At 38.3% G+C, this 20,704-nt stretch overlaps 1 protein-coding gene and 1 pseudogene across 1 annotated transcript in view; both read left to right on the top strand.

Annotated features, from left to right (window-relative positions):
- MED14 (mediator complex subunit 14) overlaps nt 1-20,704 on the top strand; it is a 176,556-nt gene that overhangs the window by 43,160 nt on the left and 112,692 nt on the right. The gene's annotated exons all lie outside the window — the stretch shown is intronic.
- Nucleotides 17,957-18,543, top strand: LOC113887929 (annotated as a pseudogene).

The raw sequence follows: 20,704 nt of genomic DNA, 5'->3' as shown, positions 1-20,704 counted from the left end.
ATGAATCTTGTTTTTTAATCAATCAGCTACCATATATCTTTTTAAAATTTATTTTATGGAAGTATAGTTATTTACAATGTTGCAACTATTTGTATTGTATAGCAAAGTGATTCAGTTATATATATATATGCATTATTTTTCGTATTCTTTTCTATTATGGTTTGTCACAGGATATTGAATAGTCGGACAGGACTGAGGGACTGAACTGAACTGAACTGATGGGATATTGTTCCCTGTGCCATACAGGCTTTCCTCGCAGCTCAGTCAGTAAAGAATCTGCTTGCAATGCAGGAGACCTGGGTTTGATCCCTGGGTCAGGAAGATCCCCTGGAGAAGGAAATGGCAACCCACTCCAGTATTCTTGCCTGGAGAATCTCATGGACAGAGGAGCCTGGCAAGGCTACACAGTCCATGGGGTTGCAAGAGTCGGACACGACTGAGCGACTAAACCACCACCATGTGCCCCACAGTAGGACCCTGTTATTTATCCATTTTACGAATAATAGTTTGCATCTACCAATCCCAAACTCCTAATCTATCCCTCCCTTACCAGCCCTCCCCCTTGGCAGCCACAGGTCTGTTTTTTATGACTGTGAGTCTGTTTCTTTCTCATAGATAAATTCATTTCTGTCATATTTTAGATTCCGCATACAAGTGACATCATATGACATTTCCTATGTCTTTTGATTGAAGCATTTAGTCTACTGTCTTTTAAAGTGATTATTGATAGGTATGTACTTTTCCACTTGTTTTCTGCTTATTTTTGTAGTTCTGTGCTCTTTTCTTCTCATTTAGTTTCTTCCCCTGTGGTTTGGTGATTTTTTTAGTGGTATTCTTGTATTCCTTTTTCTCTTGTTTTTGTGTATCTATTGAAGGTTTTTGATTTGTGGTTAACACAGGATTCATATATGTTGACCGATAACTATATCTACTTGTTTTAGATAGTCATTTAAGTTCAAAAACATTCTAAAAGATCTACATTTTTTATTCCTTTCACCCACATTTTGTGTTTTTTTGATGTCATATTTTACATCTTAATACTTATCCTTTTACTGTTTATTGTAATTATGGCAATTTTTTCTTTCAATCTTCATAGTAGCTTATTTGAAAGAGATTGATCCACAACGTTTACTGTATATTTGCTTTTATCAGTGGGATTTTTCCTTTCCTATAAATTCTTACTTCTTGTTGTAGCTTTTTCTTTTCCAATTGCAGAAAACATTTAACAGTTCTTTTGGGTCAGTTTAGTACTGATGAACCCTTTTAGTTTTTGCATGTCTGAGAAGTTCTTTATTTCTCCTTCAATTCTGAATGATAACCTTGCTAGGTGGCATATCTTCAGTTGAAGGTTTTTCCCTTTCAGCACTTTAAAAATATCATGCCATTCCCTTCTGTCCTGCAAAGTTTCTCAGAAAAGTCTACTGATAGCCTTATGGGAGTGCCCTTGTACGTGACTCTTTTTCTCTTAGTGCCTTTAGAATTCGATCTAAATTTTGCATTTTAATTATGATATGTCTTGCTGTGGATCTCTTTGGGTTCATCTTGTTTGGGACTCTCTGTGCTTCCTGTTCATGGATATCTGGTTCCTTCTTCAGGTTTAGGAAGTTTTCAGCCATAATTTCCAGAGAAGGCAATGGCACTCCACTCCAGTACTCTTGCCTGGAAAATCCCATGGATGGAGGAGCCTGGTAGGCTGCAATCCGCGGGGTCACTAAGTCAGACACGACTGAGCGACTTCCCTTTCACTTTTCACTTTCATGCATATTGGAGAAGGAAATGGCAACCCACTCCAGTGTTCTTGCCTGGAGAATCCCAGGGACGGGGGAGCCTGGTGGGCTGCCGTCTATGGGGTCGCACAGAGTCGGACACGACTGAAGTGACTTAGCAGCAGCAGCAGCAGCAGCCATAATTTCATCAAATACATTTTCAACCCCTTTCTCTCTTCTCCTCTGGGACCCCTATAATGTGAATGTTAGTGCACTTGATGTTTCAGACATCCTTCTCATTTAAAAAAAATTGTTTTTCTTTTTGTTCTGATTGAGTGATTTCCATTATTCTATCTTCCAGATCACTTATGCATTCTTGTGTACCACCTAGTCTGCTATTAATTCCTCTAGTGTGCTTTTTATTTCAGTTATTGTATCCTGCAACTCTAACAGGTTCTTTTGTTGTATTTTCTAATTCCTTGTTAAAATTCTCAGTATGTTCACCTATTCCTTTCTCAAATTCAGTTAGCATTCTTATTATTAATTCTTTGAGCTCTTTATCTGGTCATTTATTTATCTGTTTCATTAGGTGCTTTTTCAGAGTTTGTTGTTGTTCTTTCATTTAAACAAATTCCTCTGTCCTCTCCTTTTTTTTAGCTTTCTCTGTCTCTATGAAATTAGGTCAAAGTTATGTATCCTGGTCCTGAAGGGGTGTCCTTGTGTGGCAGTGTCCCTATGCTATCTGTGTGACTTTGGTGGGAGAGCTGGATCTGACATGAGTATGGGTCACATCTTTCTCCAGGGTGTGCTGGCAGCTATCACCTTGGTGGGAGGTGGAGCTAGAGATAGAGGGGCTCAAGCCAGGATAGATATAGGATAGATAGAGGGTAGAACAGGATAGAACAGATAGAACAGGATAGATAGAATAGGTAGAACAGGATAGATAGAGGGGCTCAAGCCAGGAATAGGAGCTTCTTTATGCTCAGTGGCCATCACCTCCCTATCGAGGATGGGGTCAAGTCACAAGATGCTGGAGAAGAAGCCCTGAGGGTTGACTCCAAATTGGTTTATTTCCCTCTATGTGTGCAGTCTCCCCCCTCTCAGCAATAGCACTTTTTCCACAGAGGGGAGTAGCGGTGAAACAAGAGGGACTGGAGCAGGTACCAGGTGTGGGCCAGAGTGCATGCTGGGATGGTCCTGGGATGCCCGTCTGAGCTCGTGACAACTCCCAATCTACCACCTCTAGCAAGTGCCAGTGTTACCAAAAACTGGGTTCACCTCTTGATGAGTGTCAAGCCAAAAGACACAACCAAGCCAAAGATCAGGAGGAGGAAGGATTTATTACTATCTGTAGCAAATATGGAAACCATCAGGGATCTTTCCCAAAGCAGTGTCTCTCTAAACAGCAAAATTGGGGAAGTTTTAAGTTAAGGGTATATGCATATTCATGAAGGAGTTTGGTTGGTCAACAGAGTACAAACTTTAGTTGATTGAAATCACAAGGGACAGAAAAAGTCTACATCATCATCCCTGAGGTTCCAGTTGATCTGGTGATTGAATGTTGAAGGCTGATCTTTACCATTGAAACAGAACTGGGAGTCTTACAACTGATGTTTTATCTTTGCTATTGTTACTTCTCTTAGTCTGATAACAGGCAATATTTCTGCATTCTTTTGTTCCCTTAAGATCTTTAATTACTGAGACCTGTTTGAGGACAAGAATTGCGGTCAGGATTAGATCACAAAATGGCTTAAGCCAAAAATGCCTTCTCATGTCAAGAAAGCCATATTTCTCTTTCTTGGGGACCCTCTACCTTATCATTACAGCACTAATGGCCATTCTTGCCCTGTTCAGATGCTGTGCCTGGTCTGAACTGGCTCTTGCCCCCTAAGGGTGCATTCTCCTTCCCACTAGCCTTTACTCTAGTGAGAAGCTGTGCCCATGCTAGAGAGTCTGGGGCACATGCTGAGATGGTCGCAGGAAACTGGCCAGAGTCCTAGGCAGTTTCAGTCTGCTTCCTCCACCTTTCAGGCTTAAGCAGGTTTGTGTGCGTGTACTTTATGAGCAGAGTCTGCTTCTTACAGCCCTTCTGTAAGTCCCACTGGCTTTCAAACCAGCCAAGGAAACTCATCTTCCTGGTGTTGGACCTCAGGGCTGGGATGCCTAGCATGTGATTTGAACCCTTCATTCCCCAGGGAGGATCTCCAAGCCCATGATATACCCTTCTTTTCTGTGTCCCCTCCTGTAGGTGTGGGTCCCAATCTGATTGCTTCTCTTCCCTTCCTCCCCAACTCTGCATGGATCTTTCTTTACAGCCTTGGTTGTAGAAGAGTTTTTCTGCCAGTTTGTTTTCAGTGAGAATTGTTCTACATGTAGGTGTCTTTTTTATGTGTTTGTGGGCAGTGGGGGGCCGGAGGTGCACTCAGCATCCTCCTACGCTATCATTTTGATCACCTCTTGCCAAGCCAGGGTTTGGTGGTTGCTATGAAAAAATCAAATACCATATTAGAATGAATGTGGAGCAAGAAATGACTGTGGTGGTGTCCAGTCAGATTTCAAGGTTTGAGAAACTGCAATGCCCAACAGGTATGCACATCCCATTAGTAGGTAACTAGTTTCAAAACAGGACACAACCTTTTAGGGCACAACCTTTAAAAGAATGACATAGCCATATGTGTGTACCAAGTCGCTTCAGTCGTGTCCAGTTCTGTGCAACCCTATGGACTGTAGCCCATCAGGCTCCTCTGTCCATGGCATTCTCCAGACAAGAATACTGGAGTGGGTTGCCATGCCCTCCTCCAGGGAATCTTCCCCACCCAGAGATCGAACCCATGTCTCTTACATCTCCTGCATTGGCAAGTGGGTTCTTTACCACTAGTGCTACGTGGGAAGCCCCGACATAGCCAAAGGACATGATAAAAACTGGTTAGTCAACTGGGTCCAAGATGGCGGAAGAGTCCACTTCCAGTGGACTATGAGCTTGATTGTATGCTCATTATAAAGTATTAGCATTAAATAACATGCCCACCAGTGGCACAACAGTTCTAAGGCTAACATAAAAGGCCCCAAAGTGGGAAGTGGCCCAATTCCTGGAAATCCCTGCCCTTTCCCTGAAATAGTTAGAATAATCTTCCCTCTTATTAGACTGTGAATTACCCAGCCCATAAAAACTAACCGCCCCGCCTCCCCCGATATTTCCCATATTTAAGGGCCTCTCACCTTCTGAGATGGCCCACACTCCATCTGTGGAGTGTATTTCTCTCTGAGTAAATCCACTTCTTACTTATCACTTTGTCTCTCACTGAATTCTTTTATGATGAGACATCAAGAAACTGAACTTCATTAAGTCTTGTGATCTCAGTTAAAAGACTGTGGGTTCAAGTCCCAGTCTGAGATGCACAGTTTCAGTTTTGTAAGAATGAAATAAAAATGCTTTTTGCTTTCAATTGATTTTTTTCAAATGCCCAGTAAACCATTAGGACATAAAAATACCTATTAAGTTGTTTGAATTCAACTACTTAATAGATGGAAATTTTAGGTATTTATTTTAGCCTAGTGGCAACATGAAAAAATTACTGTGATGGCACTCTGTGGACCAAGAAAATTTAAACATTTAAATAGTTCTTGGTCCCCAGCTAGTGCTACTTACTTACACAAAGAAGTGGACCTACGTGGTAGAGAAGGTTAGATGAGAATGTGTGTTGTCTGTAATTGTCTTTTTTCAGGGAATTTCCAGGCCATCTTTTCTAGGATCCTGTGGGACAGAAGGAGTGCTCTGACTTTTTGTCACTTTCCCCAGGACAAAAGCAAGAAAGCAAAATCCAAAATTAAACCTTAAACAACCAGACAAACTTTCTACATAGATTAAGATGAAGTGGGGTTGCCCTTAGGATCCTGAAATATAAGGATGGGATTTGCAGTTGCTATTTATTCTTTCTGGGTACAAACATGTAGGTACATCCAAAGAAAGATACAGCAGTGTTTGACATGAGTGCACATGAGTGCTCAGTCATGTCCGACTCTTGGCGACCCAGTGGGGTGTAGCCCTCCAGGCTCTGTCCATGGAATTCTCCAGGCAAGAATACTGGAGTGGGTTGCCATTTCCTACTCCAAGGGATCTTCCCAACCCGGGATTGAACCTGCATCTCCTTCATCTCCTGCATTAGCAGAAGGATTCTTTACCACTGAGCCACTAGGGAAACCCCAATATTTGTCAGTTGTTGCTTTAAAACAGTGATCACAAATATGGTAAAATCTCTGTGGAAAGGGTGACCAGTTTGGGATTGATTTAGTAATAAATACATACATTTTATTTTTATTATTTTAAAATATATAATGTCTCTTTTTCATAAGAAAGAAAAGCAATTTCTTGGAAGGTACCAGAAAGTCAAGTTTCCATGGGGATTTTCAAAACATCCCCCTCCTTTGAATACTTACTTTTGTATATGGAAAAGTATTTTGGATACAAAATATAGTATAAGACTTTCACTTTTGTTCTGCATTAAATAAGGCACATGTTGGCAGCTGCACTAAACTATAACTAATACGTAACAGATATATATGAGTGGGGAAATTATCCAGAACCTAACCCACTTAGGCTCCAGGTCTGAGTAATGGGTGAAGGGGACAAGTAATAGGTACTTGAACGAGTTTAATTGATTTACACCAAAAAGGGCAGCAGGTTATTAGCAGAAGAGAAATGAAGAGAGCTGGAAGGTGATCAAGGAGGCAGAAAGAGACAAAAGCTACCTCTAAATGAGTTTGAGAAAGGATGGAGGATTCTGGAGGGAGACCCTTTCGGGTCTCTGTCATGCCTGTGAGATACTGAGGTTGGGGGATGGAAAGAGAAGGCGAAAGGAGGAAAATATATTTAAGTTTTCCTGTGTAGAGAGCCCCCCAATAAATCCATGCATCTGCAGTCTGTTATCTTCAACAAGGGTGCCAAGAACACCCAGTGAAGAAAGGATAGTCTCTTCATGAATGGTTCTGTGAAACCTGGATGTCCCCATGTAGAAGAAAGAAATTGGACCCTTATTTCACACCATATACAAAAATCAACTCAAAACAGATTAGGCTTAAATGTAAGACCTGAAACCATGAAACTACTATCAGAAAGCATAGTGAAGAAGCTTCTCGATACTAATCTGGGCTATGACTTTTTTATTATAATGCTGGAAACACAGACAACAAAAGCAAAAAAAAAAAAAAAAAATAAGTGGGATTATATCAGACTAAAAACTTCTTCACAGTGAAGGAAACAACAGAGTGAAAAAGGAGAAAGTATTTACAAACCACATCTTTGATAAGAAGTTAATATTCAAAATATATAAGGAAATCCTACAACTCAGTAGCAAGACAAAACAACACCCCAGTTTAATGGGCAAAGGACATAAACAGACATTTCTCAAAAGAAGACAGGCAAATGGCCAACAGTACAATAAAAGGCTCTCAACATTGCTAATCATCAGGGAAACACAAATCAGAACCGTAGTAAGATATCACCTCACACCTGTTAGGGTTAGTTCAGTTCAGTCACTCAGTCGTGCCCGACTCTCTGCCGCCCCATGGACTTCAGCACGCCAGGCCTCCCTGTCCATCACCAACTCCCGGAGATTACTCAAACTCATGTCCATCGAGTCGGTGATGCCATCCAACCATCTCACCCTCTGTCGTCCCCTTCTCTTCCTGCCTTCAATCTTTCCCAGCATCAGGGTCTTTTCTAATGAGTCAGCTCTTTGCATCAGGTGGCCAAAGTATTGGAGCTTCAGCTTCAGCATCAGTCCTTCCAATGAATATTCAGGACTGATTTCCTTTAGGATGGACTGATTTGATCTCCTTGTGGTCCAAGGGACTCTAAAGAGTCTTCTCCAGCACCACAGTTCAAAAGCATCAGTGGCAGTTATCAAGAAAACAAAAGATAGCAAGGGTTGGCAATAATGTGAAGAAGAGAGGACTCTTGTGCACTGTTGGTGGGAATGCAAGTTGGTATCGCCTTTATGGAAAACAGCATGGAGGTATCTCAAAAAATGAAATTGATGGTTCAGCAATCCCATTTCTGGATAGAAACCAAAAGGAAATGAAATCAACTATCTTGAAGAGATATCTGCACCCCTATGTTCATGCAGCGTTATTCACAATAGCCAAGGCATGAAAACAACCTATGTCCGTCAACAGATGAATGGATAAAGAGATGTGTGTGCGTAGAGGATCGAATATTACCCAACTTTAAAAAAAGAAGAAAATCCTGCCATTTGCATCAACATGGATGAACCTGGAAGACATGCTGAGTGAAATATGCCAGACACAGAAAAACAAATACTGTATGATCTCACTTAAATGTGGAATCTAAAATAGTTGAATTTATAGAAGCAGAGACTAGAATGGTGATTGCCAGAGGCTCTGTGGAGGGGGCGATGGGGAGATGCTGGTCACGTGGTACCAAGTTTCTGGATGAATAAGTTCTGATAATCTAATGTATAGCAATGTGAATTATAGTCAACAATATTGTATTGTATACTTGAAATTTGCTAAAAGAGTAGATCTTAAGTTTTCTTACCACACACACAGAAAAAAAAAAGGTTACTATGGGGGATGATATATTAGTTAGCTTGATTATGGTTATTATTTTATGAAGTATATGTATATCAACATATACAGGGAAGCCTGGCGTGCTACAGTTCATGGGGTTGTGAAGAGTTGGACATGACTTGTTGAGTGAACAACAACAACATGTATATCATAACATCAAACCACACACCTAAATAAGGTTTTTGTCAACTATACCTCAAAAAAAAAAAAAAGCGGGAATATCTCCTATTCCTGTGTAATAGGAATAGAATCCCTCTTTGGAATCTTGAAAATTATTTTATTAAAAAATTAAATTGCTTTTTCAGGATATTTATTAATATGACAAATCTGTTTTATTTTTATAAGAAGAAGAAAACAGAATGTAGCTAGATGGTGATTATAACAATGTGAAAATTACATATGCCAGTGCTGGAAGAGAATATCAGCCATCATTTATTGAGCTCCTATTGTATACTATCTCTTTTACGTATACTGTTCTCCTTTAATACAGTGACCCTAGAGGGTAGGTGTTGTCTGAGATATTAGATTAGAAAATGGTCTCAGGAATGTTAAGTCATTTTCCTGAGTCATATAATTAGTGAGTACTGGAGCCAGAATTCAAGCCCAGGTCTGTCTGAGACCAAAGTTCTTGCTTCTCCTGCTTTCTCTTTGAAAAATAGATTACTGATTCTTTTTTTGTCTCTTAAGATTTTGGGGTTTTTTTGTTTTGTTTTGTTTTTGAGTTTGCATGTATTGTATGATTTTTTTTTTTAGAGCTTCACCAATAAAAGCATTTTAAATTGCTAAAAAAATTTTAGAAATTGTTACTTAAAATTTTTTTTAAATTTTATATTGGATTATCTTTGATTAACAATGTTGTGTTAGTTTCAGGTGTACTGCAAAGTGATTCAGTTACACATATACAAGTATCTATTGTTTTTCAAATTCTTTTCCCATTTAGGTTATTATAGAATATTGAGCAGAGTTCTCTGTGCTATACAGTAGGTCCTTGTTGGTTATTCATTTTAAATATAGCCATGTATATATGTCAATCACTCCTCCCACCCTTCCCCCTGGTAACCATAAGTTCCTTCTCTAAGTCTTGTCTGTTTCTGTTTTGTAAATAAGTTCATTTGTATCAGGAAAAAAAATGAAATTTCTTTAGAAATTGTTTCTTGAATTTTGAACTGACATTTCTTTGAAAAGAGCACTATGTTAAGACTGGAGCATAATATAGCTCAGCTTTATGTGGGTTATATATACAACCACTATTTATTTTAAAATAATTTATGAAAGCTCCTACTCTGCTCAGTTCTAGGGCTTCCCTGATGGCTCAGTTGGTAAAGAAAGTGAAAGTGAAGTCGCTCAGTCGTGTCCGACTCTTTGCGATCATGGACTGTAGCCTACCAGGCTTTTCTATCCATGGGATTTTCCAGGCAAGAGTACTGGAGTGGATTGCCATTTCCTTCTCCAGGGGTTCTTCCTGACCCAGGGATCGAACCCAGTTCTCCCGCATTGCAGGCAGACGCTTTACCCTCTGAACCACCAGGGAAGCCCCAGTTGGTAAAGAATCCACCTGCAATGCAGGAGATCCTCGTTCAATTCCTAGGTCAGGAAGATCTGCTGAAGAAGGGATAGGCTACCCACTCCAGTACTCTTGGGCTTCCCTTGTGGCTCAGCTGGTAAAGAATCCATCTGCAATGTGGGAGACCTGGGTTCGATCCCTGGGTTGGAAAGATCTCCCTGAGAAGGGAAAGGCTACCCACTCCAGTATTCTGGCCTGGAGAATTCCATGGACTGTATAGTCCATAGGGTCACAAAGAGTTGGACACGACTAAGCGACTTTCACTTTCAGTGGGAGTGGAAAGTATTGCATAGCTGTTAATAGCTTGTGTCACACAGAAACCCTGAGAATTAAAGAAATCCCCTTATAAACCTATGCTTTATGCCAAGACTCATTCAGATGATAAATTCAACTATCAGAAATCCAATGATTTTCTCTAATTAAAACATTTTGTGTTTCCTTTTTCTTTCTTCATTCATTTTTTCTCCTCTTCTTATCAAATAAAATCTGAAAATAGTTGTAAATACAAATGCGATTAAAAACTTAGGCAGAAAATTTTACTATAAATATAAATTTGGGGCTTAAAATCTATGTTCAATGATACAAATCACTTTCTAGATTATATGTGGAAAATATATATTACTGTGCTGATGAGGACATGTTCAGTATAGCTTTTTGGTATTTCTCTGAGTGTCAATTTTTACATTCTTAGGTGTCATGCACTTAGATTATCTTACACAAATAAAAATCATTATTGGAATTATTACCTACCTTTTAAAATAGTCTACTTTTTTTTTTTGCATTCTTGTCTCATTCATCCTTACACAGTCCATCTGAAATGACTATTTTCCATGATATCTCTTTTTTCTTTTTTTTACAACCATTTGTAAAAAATTGAAGTATAGTTAATTCACAGTGTTGTGCTAGTTTCAGGTATACAGCAAAATTATTCAGTCATATATATGTATATTCTTTTTCAGATTATTTCCATTATAGGTTATTGCAAGATATTGACCATAGTTCTCTGTGCTATGTGGTAGGTTCTTGTTGTTTTATCTATTTTATATATAGTAGTGCTCAGTCGTGTCTGACTCTTTGCGACCCTGTGGACTGTAGCCCACCAGGCTCCTCTGTCCATGGAATTTTCCAGGCAAGAACACTGGAGTAGGTTGCCATTTCCTACTCCAGAGGATCTTCCCAACCCAGGGATCAAACCTGTTTCTCTTGCACCTCTTGCATTGGCAAGCAAATTCTTTACCACTAGCACCACCTGGGAAGCCCCATATATAGTAGTGTGTATATGTTAATCCCAAACTCCTACTTTATCTCTTCACCAGCCCCCTGCCCCCTGCTATCCTCTTTGGCAACCATAAGTTTGTTTTCTATGTCTGTGAGTCTATTTCTGTGTGTAAATGAGTTCATTAAAAATTTTTTTTTATTTTATTGGAGTATAGCCAATTAACAATATTATAATAGTTTCAGGTGAACAGCAAAGGGACTCAGCCATACACATACATGTATCCATTCTCCCCCAAACTCCCCTCCCATCCAGACTGCCACATAACATTGAGCAGAGTTCCCTGTGCTATACTGTGAGACCTTGTTGGTTATCCATTTTAAATATAGCAGTGTGTACATGTCGATCTCAAACTCCCTAACTATCCCTTAACCCATTATTTACCCTGGCAACCATGAGTTCATCCTCTAAGTCTGTGAGTCTGTTTCTATTTTGTAAATAAGTTCATGTGTATCATTTTTAAAGATTTCCCATATAACTGATATCATATGATATTTGTCTTTCTCTGCTTTACTTCAGTTAGTATGATAATCTCTAGGTCCCTCGGTGTTGCTGCAAATAACGTGATTTCATTCTTTTTTATGGCTGAGTAATATTTCATTGGATATAGGTATCACATCTTCTTCATCCATTCCTCTGTTGATGGACATTTAGGTTGCATCCATGTCTTGACTATTGTAAACAGTGCTGTAGTGAATACATATTAAATAAGACTATATCAGTGTTAGACTTCCTAAGTGTGCTACGTTTCCTGAATGTGATACACATATTATAGTTACATAGAAGAATGTCATGTGTCTCATATGTCTTAAGAAAAATATGCTTGAAGTATTAATATATATGTGTGAAATGTCAAGATATCAGAAACTTATACTTAAATCTCTTGCATCATTCATAAAAAAAGTGTGTGTCTGGGTGTGTGTGAGCATTTACACAAAAACATACTTAGAAAACACATTTGGCAAAAGATTGACAACTGGTGAATATAAGTAGAGGGTATATGTATATTCATTGTACTATTTTTACAACTTTTCTGTAGGATTAAAATTTTTCAAAATAAAAAGAGCTGGAAAGAATATCATATAAAAATAAAATTTAAAAATATGCTGACCCAAGGATAAAATGCAAGAGACAAAGTTGTGATGAGCAAAGTTAGAAGCAGAGCAAGGACAGAAAGTCAAAATCTGTGATTTCTCCTGGCTCTATTCCTGCAGACCACCGTGCTGCCTCTGAATATTCTATCATATGCCACATAGTCTTCAAATTAGGAACCAAACTACTCCCATAATGTTAGGATTATGAATTCTTGACCTTGTGTTCCAAGAAAAAGCTGTTTGAGCAGTTCATTCTATAGCCTGAACTACTTCCTGTCCTTTTTCCTAGAGACGTGGTCTCTAGGTCTGACAGAATTTTCTTTTCCTTGGTTGTAGGTTTGTTATGGGGTTAACACAGCTCTCGCAGTCTGGAAGGAGAGCTTGGTGGTGGTGGTGGTGTTCAGCTGTGAAGTCATGTCTGACTCTTTGCAACCGCATGGACTGTAGCACACCAGGCTCCTCTGTCCCCCACCATCTCCCAAAGCTTGCTCAGACTCATGTCCATTGAGTCAGTGATGCTATCTAACCATCTCATCCTCTGCTGCCCCCTTCTCCTTTTGCCTTCAATCTTTCCTGGCATCAGGGTCTAGATGCTAGATACCAGCAATTTCAGGCATTTTAAAATGCATTTTTGAAAGTCAGAGAAAATTTATCTGATTTGCAAGACTTCCTTCCTCTAATACTTATGTGAACACTTTCTGGGCATATTCTGAATCTCACTCCTCTCTCTTCCCTCATGGTTTTCCCCTGTTCTGGTGATCTGGCAGATTACCACCATTGATTCACTGTGTCACCCATGAGCAGGTGTGTGTTTTCCTTCTTCCTTTCTTTGCTTATTATTTATTAATCCATGATAATTACTTATTTATGTAGGTCACTTTATTTTAAATGATAATTTTATAAAACTTTAAGTGGCAGAGCATCTGTACTCCAAAGGGCAAGAAAGATGAGTAAGAGACACAAAATGTGTGTACCACAGAGAGCTGAATTAGGAAACAAACATAGACCCAGAATCTCTTCTACCTCTATCATCATCCGCCTTTTACCATTTTGGAAATTGTCCTGATCTCCTGTTTTCAATGGCCCTTTCCTATTTTAAATATCCGCATGATTCTACTACCTTGAAAGTGAAGCAAGGTTTGTTTGCCATTTTCAAGCAGGAACCGCAATGTCTACAGAACATGGCAAACCTTTCCAAATTGGAGACTGGAGTCTGAGAGTTATGAATCCAGACTAAGCCAGGCCTCTAATAGGTCAATAATTTTTTACTGAGCACTTCCTATTTGTCAGGAAGAATGTTTGGAGGTGGGCAGAAAGAGTGAATGAGACGCACCCTTAACTTAGTGGTCCACAGTATCCCACATCACGTTCACACTGGCCTCATCCGAAGAAGAGTGTGGGGGAGAAGATGGTGCTCACCATGTGGATATGAGTGCATCATTTAGGAATTGTGTACATCTGCTAGTGATAGACACTCAATAAAAAAATGGCTAAAATAAATTGGCAGTTTACTTTTCTCTTTTGCAGACAGAGGTAAGCAACGTAGTGCTCATCTTTTTGTTTTTTTTGAATACTGCCTTATTTTCTAATACTACAAGATGCTCTCTGCCCTGATCCTAAAATCAGCTATTTCTTTTTTTTAAATTTTTTATTATTATTATTTTTTTACTTTACAATATCGTATTTGTTTTGCCATATATCAACATGCATCCACCATGTGTACATGTGTTCCCCATCCTGACCCCCCTCCCACCTCCCTCCCCATACCATCCCTCTGGGTCATCCCAGTGCACCAGCCCCAGGCTTCCTGTATCCTGCATCGAACCTGGACTGGCGATTCGTTTCTTATATGATATTATACATGTTTTAATGCCATTCTCCCAAATCATCCGCCGCCCCCACTCTCACAGAGTCCAAAAGACTGTTCTGTACATCTGTGTCTCTTTTGCTGTCTTGCATACAGGGTTGTCGTTACCATCTTTCTAAATTCCAGAGAAAAGTGAAAGGGAAGTCACTCAGTCGTGTCCAACTCTTCATAACCCCATGGACTGCAGCCTACCAGGCTCCTCCGTCCATGGGACTTTCCAGGCAAGAGTACTGGAGTGGGGTGCCATCGCCTTCTCCGATACTGTATTGGTGTTTTTCTTTCTGGCTTACTTCACTCTGTATAATAGGCTCCAGTTTCATCCACCTCATTAGAACTGATTCAAATGTATCCTTTTTAATGGCCGAGTAATACTCCATTGTGTATATATACCACAGCTTTCTTATCCATTCATCTGCTGATGGACATCTAGGTTGCTTCCATGTCCTGGCTATTATAAACAGTGCTGTGATGAACATTGGGGTACACGTGTCTCTTTCAATTCTGGTTTCCTCGGTGTGTATAAATCAGCTATTTCTGTAAGGATCCCTGGTTCTTTTAATAGCACAGTATTTAGAAACCAAGATCTGAGCCATACAGCAAATTCCTGTTGGCGATCTATTTTACATATGGTAATGTAAGTTTCCATGTTACTCTTTCCATACATCTCATCCTCTCCTCCCCACTCCCCATGTCCATAAGTCTGTTCTTTCTATTCTCTATGTCTGTTTGCTGTATGGCTCAGGAAACTCAAACAGGGGCTCTGTATCAACCTAGAGGGGTGGGATGGGGAGGGAGATGGGAGGGAGGTTCAAAAGGGAGGGGATATACATATACCCATGGCCGATTCATGTTGAGGTTTGACAGAAAACAACAAAGTTCTGTAAAGCAATTGTCCTTCAATAAAAAAAAAAATAATAAAGACAACTGGACTATAAAAAAAGAAACCAAGATCTGGATGTGCTTGTTGCTTTTGGGTAACATTACTTCTAGGCCTGCTCAGTGAACAGAGCTAAGTAATATATGTATGTATACTAACCCACATATACACATATATCTATAATTATTTCTCTCTATATATACACATATATGTGTACTTCTCTTTATATATACATATATATAAATATATTATGGGGAAGTAGGTAAGAAATCTACCTGCAATTCAGGAGATGAAGGTTTGAGCCCTGAGTCAGGACGATCCCCTGGAGGAGCAAATGACAACCCACTCCAGTATTCTTGCGTAAAAAACCCCATAGACAGAGGAGCCTGGTGGGCTACAGTCCAAAGGGTCACAAAGTATTGGACACAACTGAGCGATTGAGCATGCACACATATATATCAGTTCATATTTACGTCTCTGACTCTAATCCAGTATCACATAACTCATTCTTGCTTTCCTTTCTTGTTTGTCTGTAACTTTCCTCTCTGACAGTGAGAAATCTAGACATACTGATTTGCTTATTTTTTAGCCCCATAAACATACTCCAGTACTTTGGCCACCTGATGCGAAGAGCTGACTCATTTGAAAAGACCCTGATTCTGGGAAAGATTGAGGGCAGGAGGAGAAGGGGACGACAGAGGATGAGATGGTTGGATGGTATCACCGACTCAATGGACATGGGTTTGGGTGGACTTTGGGAGTTGGTGATGGACAGGGAGGCCTGGTGTGATGCAGTTCATGGGGTTGCAAAGAGTCAGACATGACTGAGCAACTGAACTGAACTGAACATGTAAAGTGATTTGAAAAATTGTATCCACACAAGATACTATACACAAAGGTTTATAGTAACTTTATTCATAATGGCTAATAACTGAAATCAATGAAGATGTCTTTCATCAGGGGAATGGATAAACAAACTACAGTCCGTCCATGCAATGGAATATTATTCAGCAATGAAAAGGAATGAGCTATTGATTCATTCATCAATATGGATGAATTTTAAGTGCATTTTACTAAGTGAAAGAAGACAGACAAAAAGGCTTCATATTACAGATACTCTATAATTCCATTCATATTACACTGTAAGAAAGGCAAAACTATAGGAACAAAAGACAAATTAGTGGTTGCCTAGGGCTGGGAACCTAGTGCTGCACTCCATGGGGTTGCAAAGAGTCGGACACAACTGAGCAACTGAACTGAACTGAAGGCTGGCAAGACTTGAGTTGTTGAGGATGCACTGAGGAATTTTAGGGGTGAATGGATTGTTCTGTATGGTACTGGGATGATAGATACATTACTCTGCATTTGAACTATAGGGAATCCATAGAACTGTATATTTCTAAGAGTGAGCTCTAATGTGTGCAAATTTAAAAAAGAAACTGATGTACTTTTGGAAAATGATGCTTTAGAAACTGTAAGGCTATAGGCAAAAGGAATTGTAATATAGGCAAAAGGAATTGTAATACTCATATTCTAGTCTGTAAATTATTTTCTCATAAGAGTACAACTTAAAAATGTACTTTGAATATAAAAACACAAGTGAATTAAAAGTAAAATGATGGAAAGTGAATGCTAACACGAATCAAAAAAAGCTTGAGCAGCTAGATTAATATCACACAAAATAGATTTCAGAGCAGAGAATACTACCATGGATAAAGAAGATCATTTCATACTCTTAAAGGGGTCAATTCATCAGAAGAACATATCTAAAACATTCATATACTTTATGACAGACTGTCAGAATATATGAGGCAAAGTCTGAGAGAACTGAGTAGAGGAGTAGGTAAATTTCACAGTTACAGTTTATTTTAATAGCCCCTCTAAATAATTGATAGAGCAAGCAGAAAGAAGAGCTGTAAAGCTACAGAAGACTTGAACAACACAATCAAATAATTTGACCTAGGTGATGTTTATAGAACATCCCATCTAACAACAGCAGAATATATATTTTTCTCAATTGCATATGGAGCATTTACCAGGACAGAACACATTAGATGCTATGAAATTAGTCTCAGTGAGTTTAAAAGGATCTAATCATATAGAATATCTTCTCTAAGCACAGTGAGATTTACATTAAAATCAACAACAAAAATATCTGAAAAATCTGTAAGCGTTTGAAAGCTAAACAACACACATCTAAATAGCCCATGGGTAAAGGAAGAAATCAAGAGGAAAATTAGAAGGCATTTTTAATGAACTGAAAATGAAACACAGTGTATCAAAATTGCAGAATGCTGCTAAAGCAGTACCTAGGGGAAATTTTATAGCATTAAATACTTATATGGGAAAATAAGAAAGGTCTCAATCAATTCATTAACTTCTATTACCTTAAGAAACTAGAAAAAGAAGAGCAAATTAAACCCAAACTAACCAGAAAAAGGGAAATAAATATTAGAGATGAAATCAATGAAATAGACAACAGAAAAATGATAGAGAAAATAAATGAAACCCTAAGCTGCTACTTTGAGAGCAACAAAATTGATTTTCTTGAGTTCACGCAGGAAAAAACAAAAACTTTAAAAGTACTATATTAAATAAATAGAATTTTCAGTTAAAAATGATTCTACAAAGAAAACACTAGGCCTAGATGTTGTCACTGGTGAATTCTATGAAACATTTAAGGAAGAAATAATACCAATTCTTTGCAACTCTTACAAAAAAACTGAAGAAAAAAATACTTCCCAGCTCATTCTATAAGTCTGGCATTATCTTGATAGCAAAACCTAATAAAAGCTTTTACAAAAAGGAAAAATTAAAGATCAATATCCCTCATGAGCAGAGATACAAAAGGTCTAAACAAAATTTTAGCAAATTGAATCTAACAATATCCATGACCAAGTGGGGTTTATCCCAGGAATGGAAGTTTGGATCAACATACAAAAATCAATTGTATTTTATGGAGCATTAACAATCAGAAATTAGCTTTTCCGGTCATCGGCCTGAGGTGACCCCTAAAAATGGTGCGCTATTCACTTGACCCAGAAAACCCCACAAAATCATGCAAATCAAGAGGTGCAAATCTTCGTGTTCACTTAAGAACACTCGTGAAACTGCCCAGGCCATAAAGGGTATACATATCCGAAAAGCCACCAAGTATCTGAAGGATGTCACTTTAAAGAAGCAATGTGTGCCATTCCGTCGTTACAACGGTGGAGTTGGTAGGTGTGCACAGGCCAAACAGTGGGGCTGGACGCAGGGTCGGTGGCGCAAAAAGAGTGCTGAATTTTTACTACACGTGCTCAAAAATGCAGAGACTAATGCTGAACTTAAGGGGTTAGATGTAGATTCTCTGGTCATTGAGCACATCCAAGTGAACAAAGCCCCCAAGATGCGGCGCGGGACTTACAGAGCTCATGGTCGTATCAACCCCTATATGAGCTCTCCCTGCCACATTGAGATGATCCTTACTGAAAAAGAACAGATTGTTCCTAAACCAGAAGAGGAGGCTGCACAGAAGAAAAAGATATCCCAGAAGAAACTGAAGAAACAAAAACTTATGGCCCGGGAATAAATGCCGCAAAAAATAAATGCAAATAAATTAAAAAAAAAAAAAAACAATCAGAAATTAAAATTTTAAATACTATTTAGCATCAAAAAATAGTAAAAACTTAGCAGTAAATTTAACAAAATTGTGGGAAATCAGTATGCTACAAACTACAAAGCACTACTGAAATTAAGACCTAAATAAATGAAGAGATATACTGTATTTATGTGTCATAAGGATTAATACTATTATATCAGTTCTCCCCAAATTGATCTATAGGCTAAATGCAATCCCAGTCAAAATTTCAGCAGGCTTTTTGGTCGAAACTGACAAGATGGTCCTACATTTCACATAGAAATACAAAGGACCTAGAATAGCTAAATAACTTCAACAAAGAGGAACAAAATTAGATTAAAGCTAATTGATTTCAGAATCTTATTATAAAGCTATAGTAATCCAGATGCCATGGGATTGACATCAAGCTAGGTGATTAGATCAGTGGAATGGAGTAGATAAACCTGCACACATATGGACACATATGACAAAGGTACAAAAACAATTCAGTGAAGAAAGGATAATTTAAAAAAATAACTGTGCTGGAACAACTGGCTATCCATATGCAAAATAAAAATGTATCTGAATCCATACCTGACAACAAAAAGGGATTCAAAAGAGATCAATGATCTCAATGTAAAAATTATATAACATCTAGAAGAAAATAGAAAACTATGGTTTTGATTTACACAAAAATTTCCTTGATACAGCACCAAAAGCTCGATCCATGAAAAAAAATGATAAATTGAATTTCATTACAATATACAGCTTTTCGTTTTCAAAAGAGACTGTTAAGAGAATGAAGAGATGAGCAACATATTAGGAGAAAATATTTGTAAGTCATGTATGTGATAAAGGGCTTGTATTGAGATTATATAAAGAACACTCAAAGCTCAATAATAAGAAAACAAACAACCCAATAAATAAAAGTGAGCAAGCTATACAGATACTTCACCAAAGAAGATATATTAATAGCAAATAAGCACATGAAAAAATATTCAAAATTACTAGTTATTTGGGAATTAGAATTTAAAACCACAAGGAAATACTATCTCACACCTTTTAAAATGGCTAAAATTGACTGACTGTGCCAAGAGTTGATATGGATGTGAAAGAACTGTAATTTGTGTACACTGCTGTTGGGAAATAGAAAATGTATAACCACTTTGGAAAACAATTTAGAAGTTGCTCAATAGGTTGCATATACACCTACTATATATATTAATATTAATATTTCACTTCTAGGTGTTTATCCAAGAGAAATGAAAGCATGTGTCAACACAAAGACTTGTATGTGAATTTTCATAGCAGCTTTATTTAATAGCCAAGGACTGAAACAACCACCCAATTAGCCATCAATAGGTGAATGAATAAGTAGTATATCCATACAGTGGATCACTACTCACCATTCAAAAGGAATAAACTATTGATACAATGGCTCAGAGGGTAAAGAATCTACCTGCAATAAAGGAGAACTGGGTTGAGAAGATCCCCTGGAGTAGGAAATGGCAACCCGCTCCAGCGTGCTTGCCTGGAAAATTCCATGGACAGAGGAACCTGGTGGGCTACGGTGCATGGGGTTGCAAAGAGTCAGACATGACTGAGCGACTAAGCACAGCAACACACAACGACACAGATGAATCATGAAAATAATTATTCTAAATGAAATGGTCCAAGCCAAAAAAAGTACACAGTAGTATAATTTCACCTGTATATAATTCTATAAAATGCAAGCTAATCTATAGGGTCAGAAAACAGATCAGTGGTTGCCTGGTGGGTGGTGGTGGTTGGTGTGGAGCAAGAGGGGGATGAGGAAACTTTTGGGGGTGATGAACATGTTCATTATCCTATTAAGGTGATATTTTAATAGATACATATACCTCAAAAGTTATCAAGTTGTATACTTTACATATATGCAGTTTCTCATCTATCAATTACATCTCCATAAAGGTGTTAGAAAAAGGATTTTTCAATGACTGCTCCATATTCATTGCATGGTTGTATATATACTTCCCCACATTCTGTTTATCTCTAAACTTCTAGTATTATCTGTGTTAATAAATCTTTTTTAAAATTTAGTGTATATATTTCATTGAAATGGTTCTTCTCTAAACATCCATATCATTCCATCTGT

The sequence above is a fragment of the Bos indicus x Bos taurus genome, chromosome X, assembly GCF_003369695.1.
Source record: "Bos indicus x Bos taurus breed Angus x Brahman F1 hybrid chromosome X, Bos_hybrid_MaternalHap_v2.0, whole genome shotgun sequence".
NCBI classification, from domain to species: domain Eukaryota; kingdom Metazoa; phylum Chordata; class Mammalia; order Artiodactyla; family Bovidae; genus Bos; species Bos indicus x Bos taurus.
Note: the sequence above shows the minus strand (reverse complement) of the source record. Positions and strands in the feature narration are given on the sequence as shown.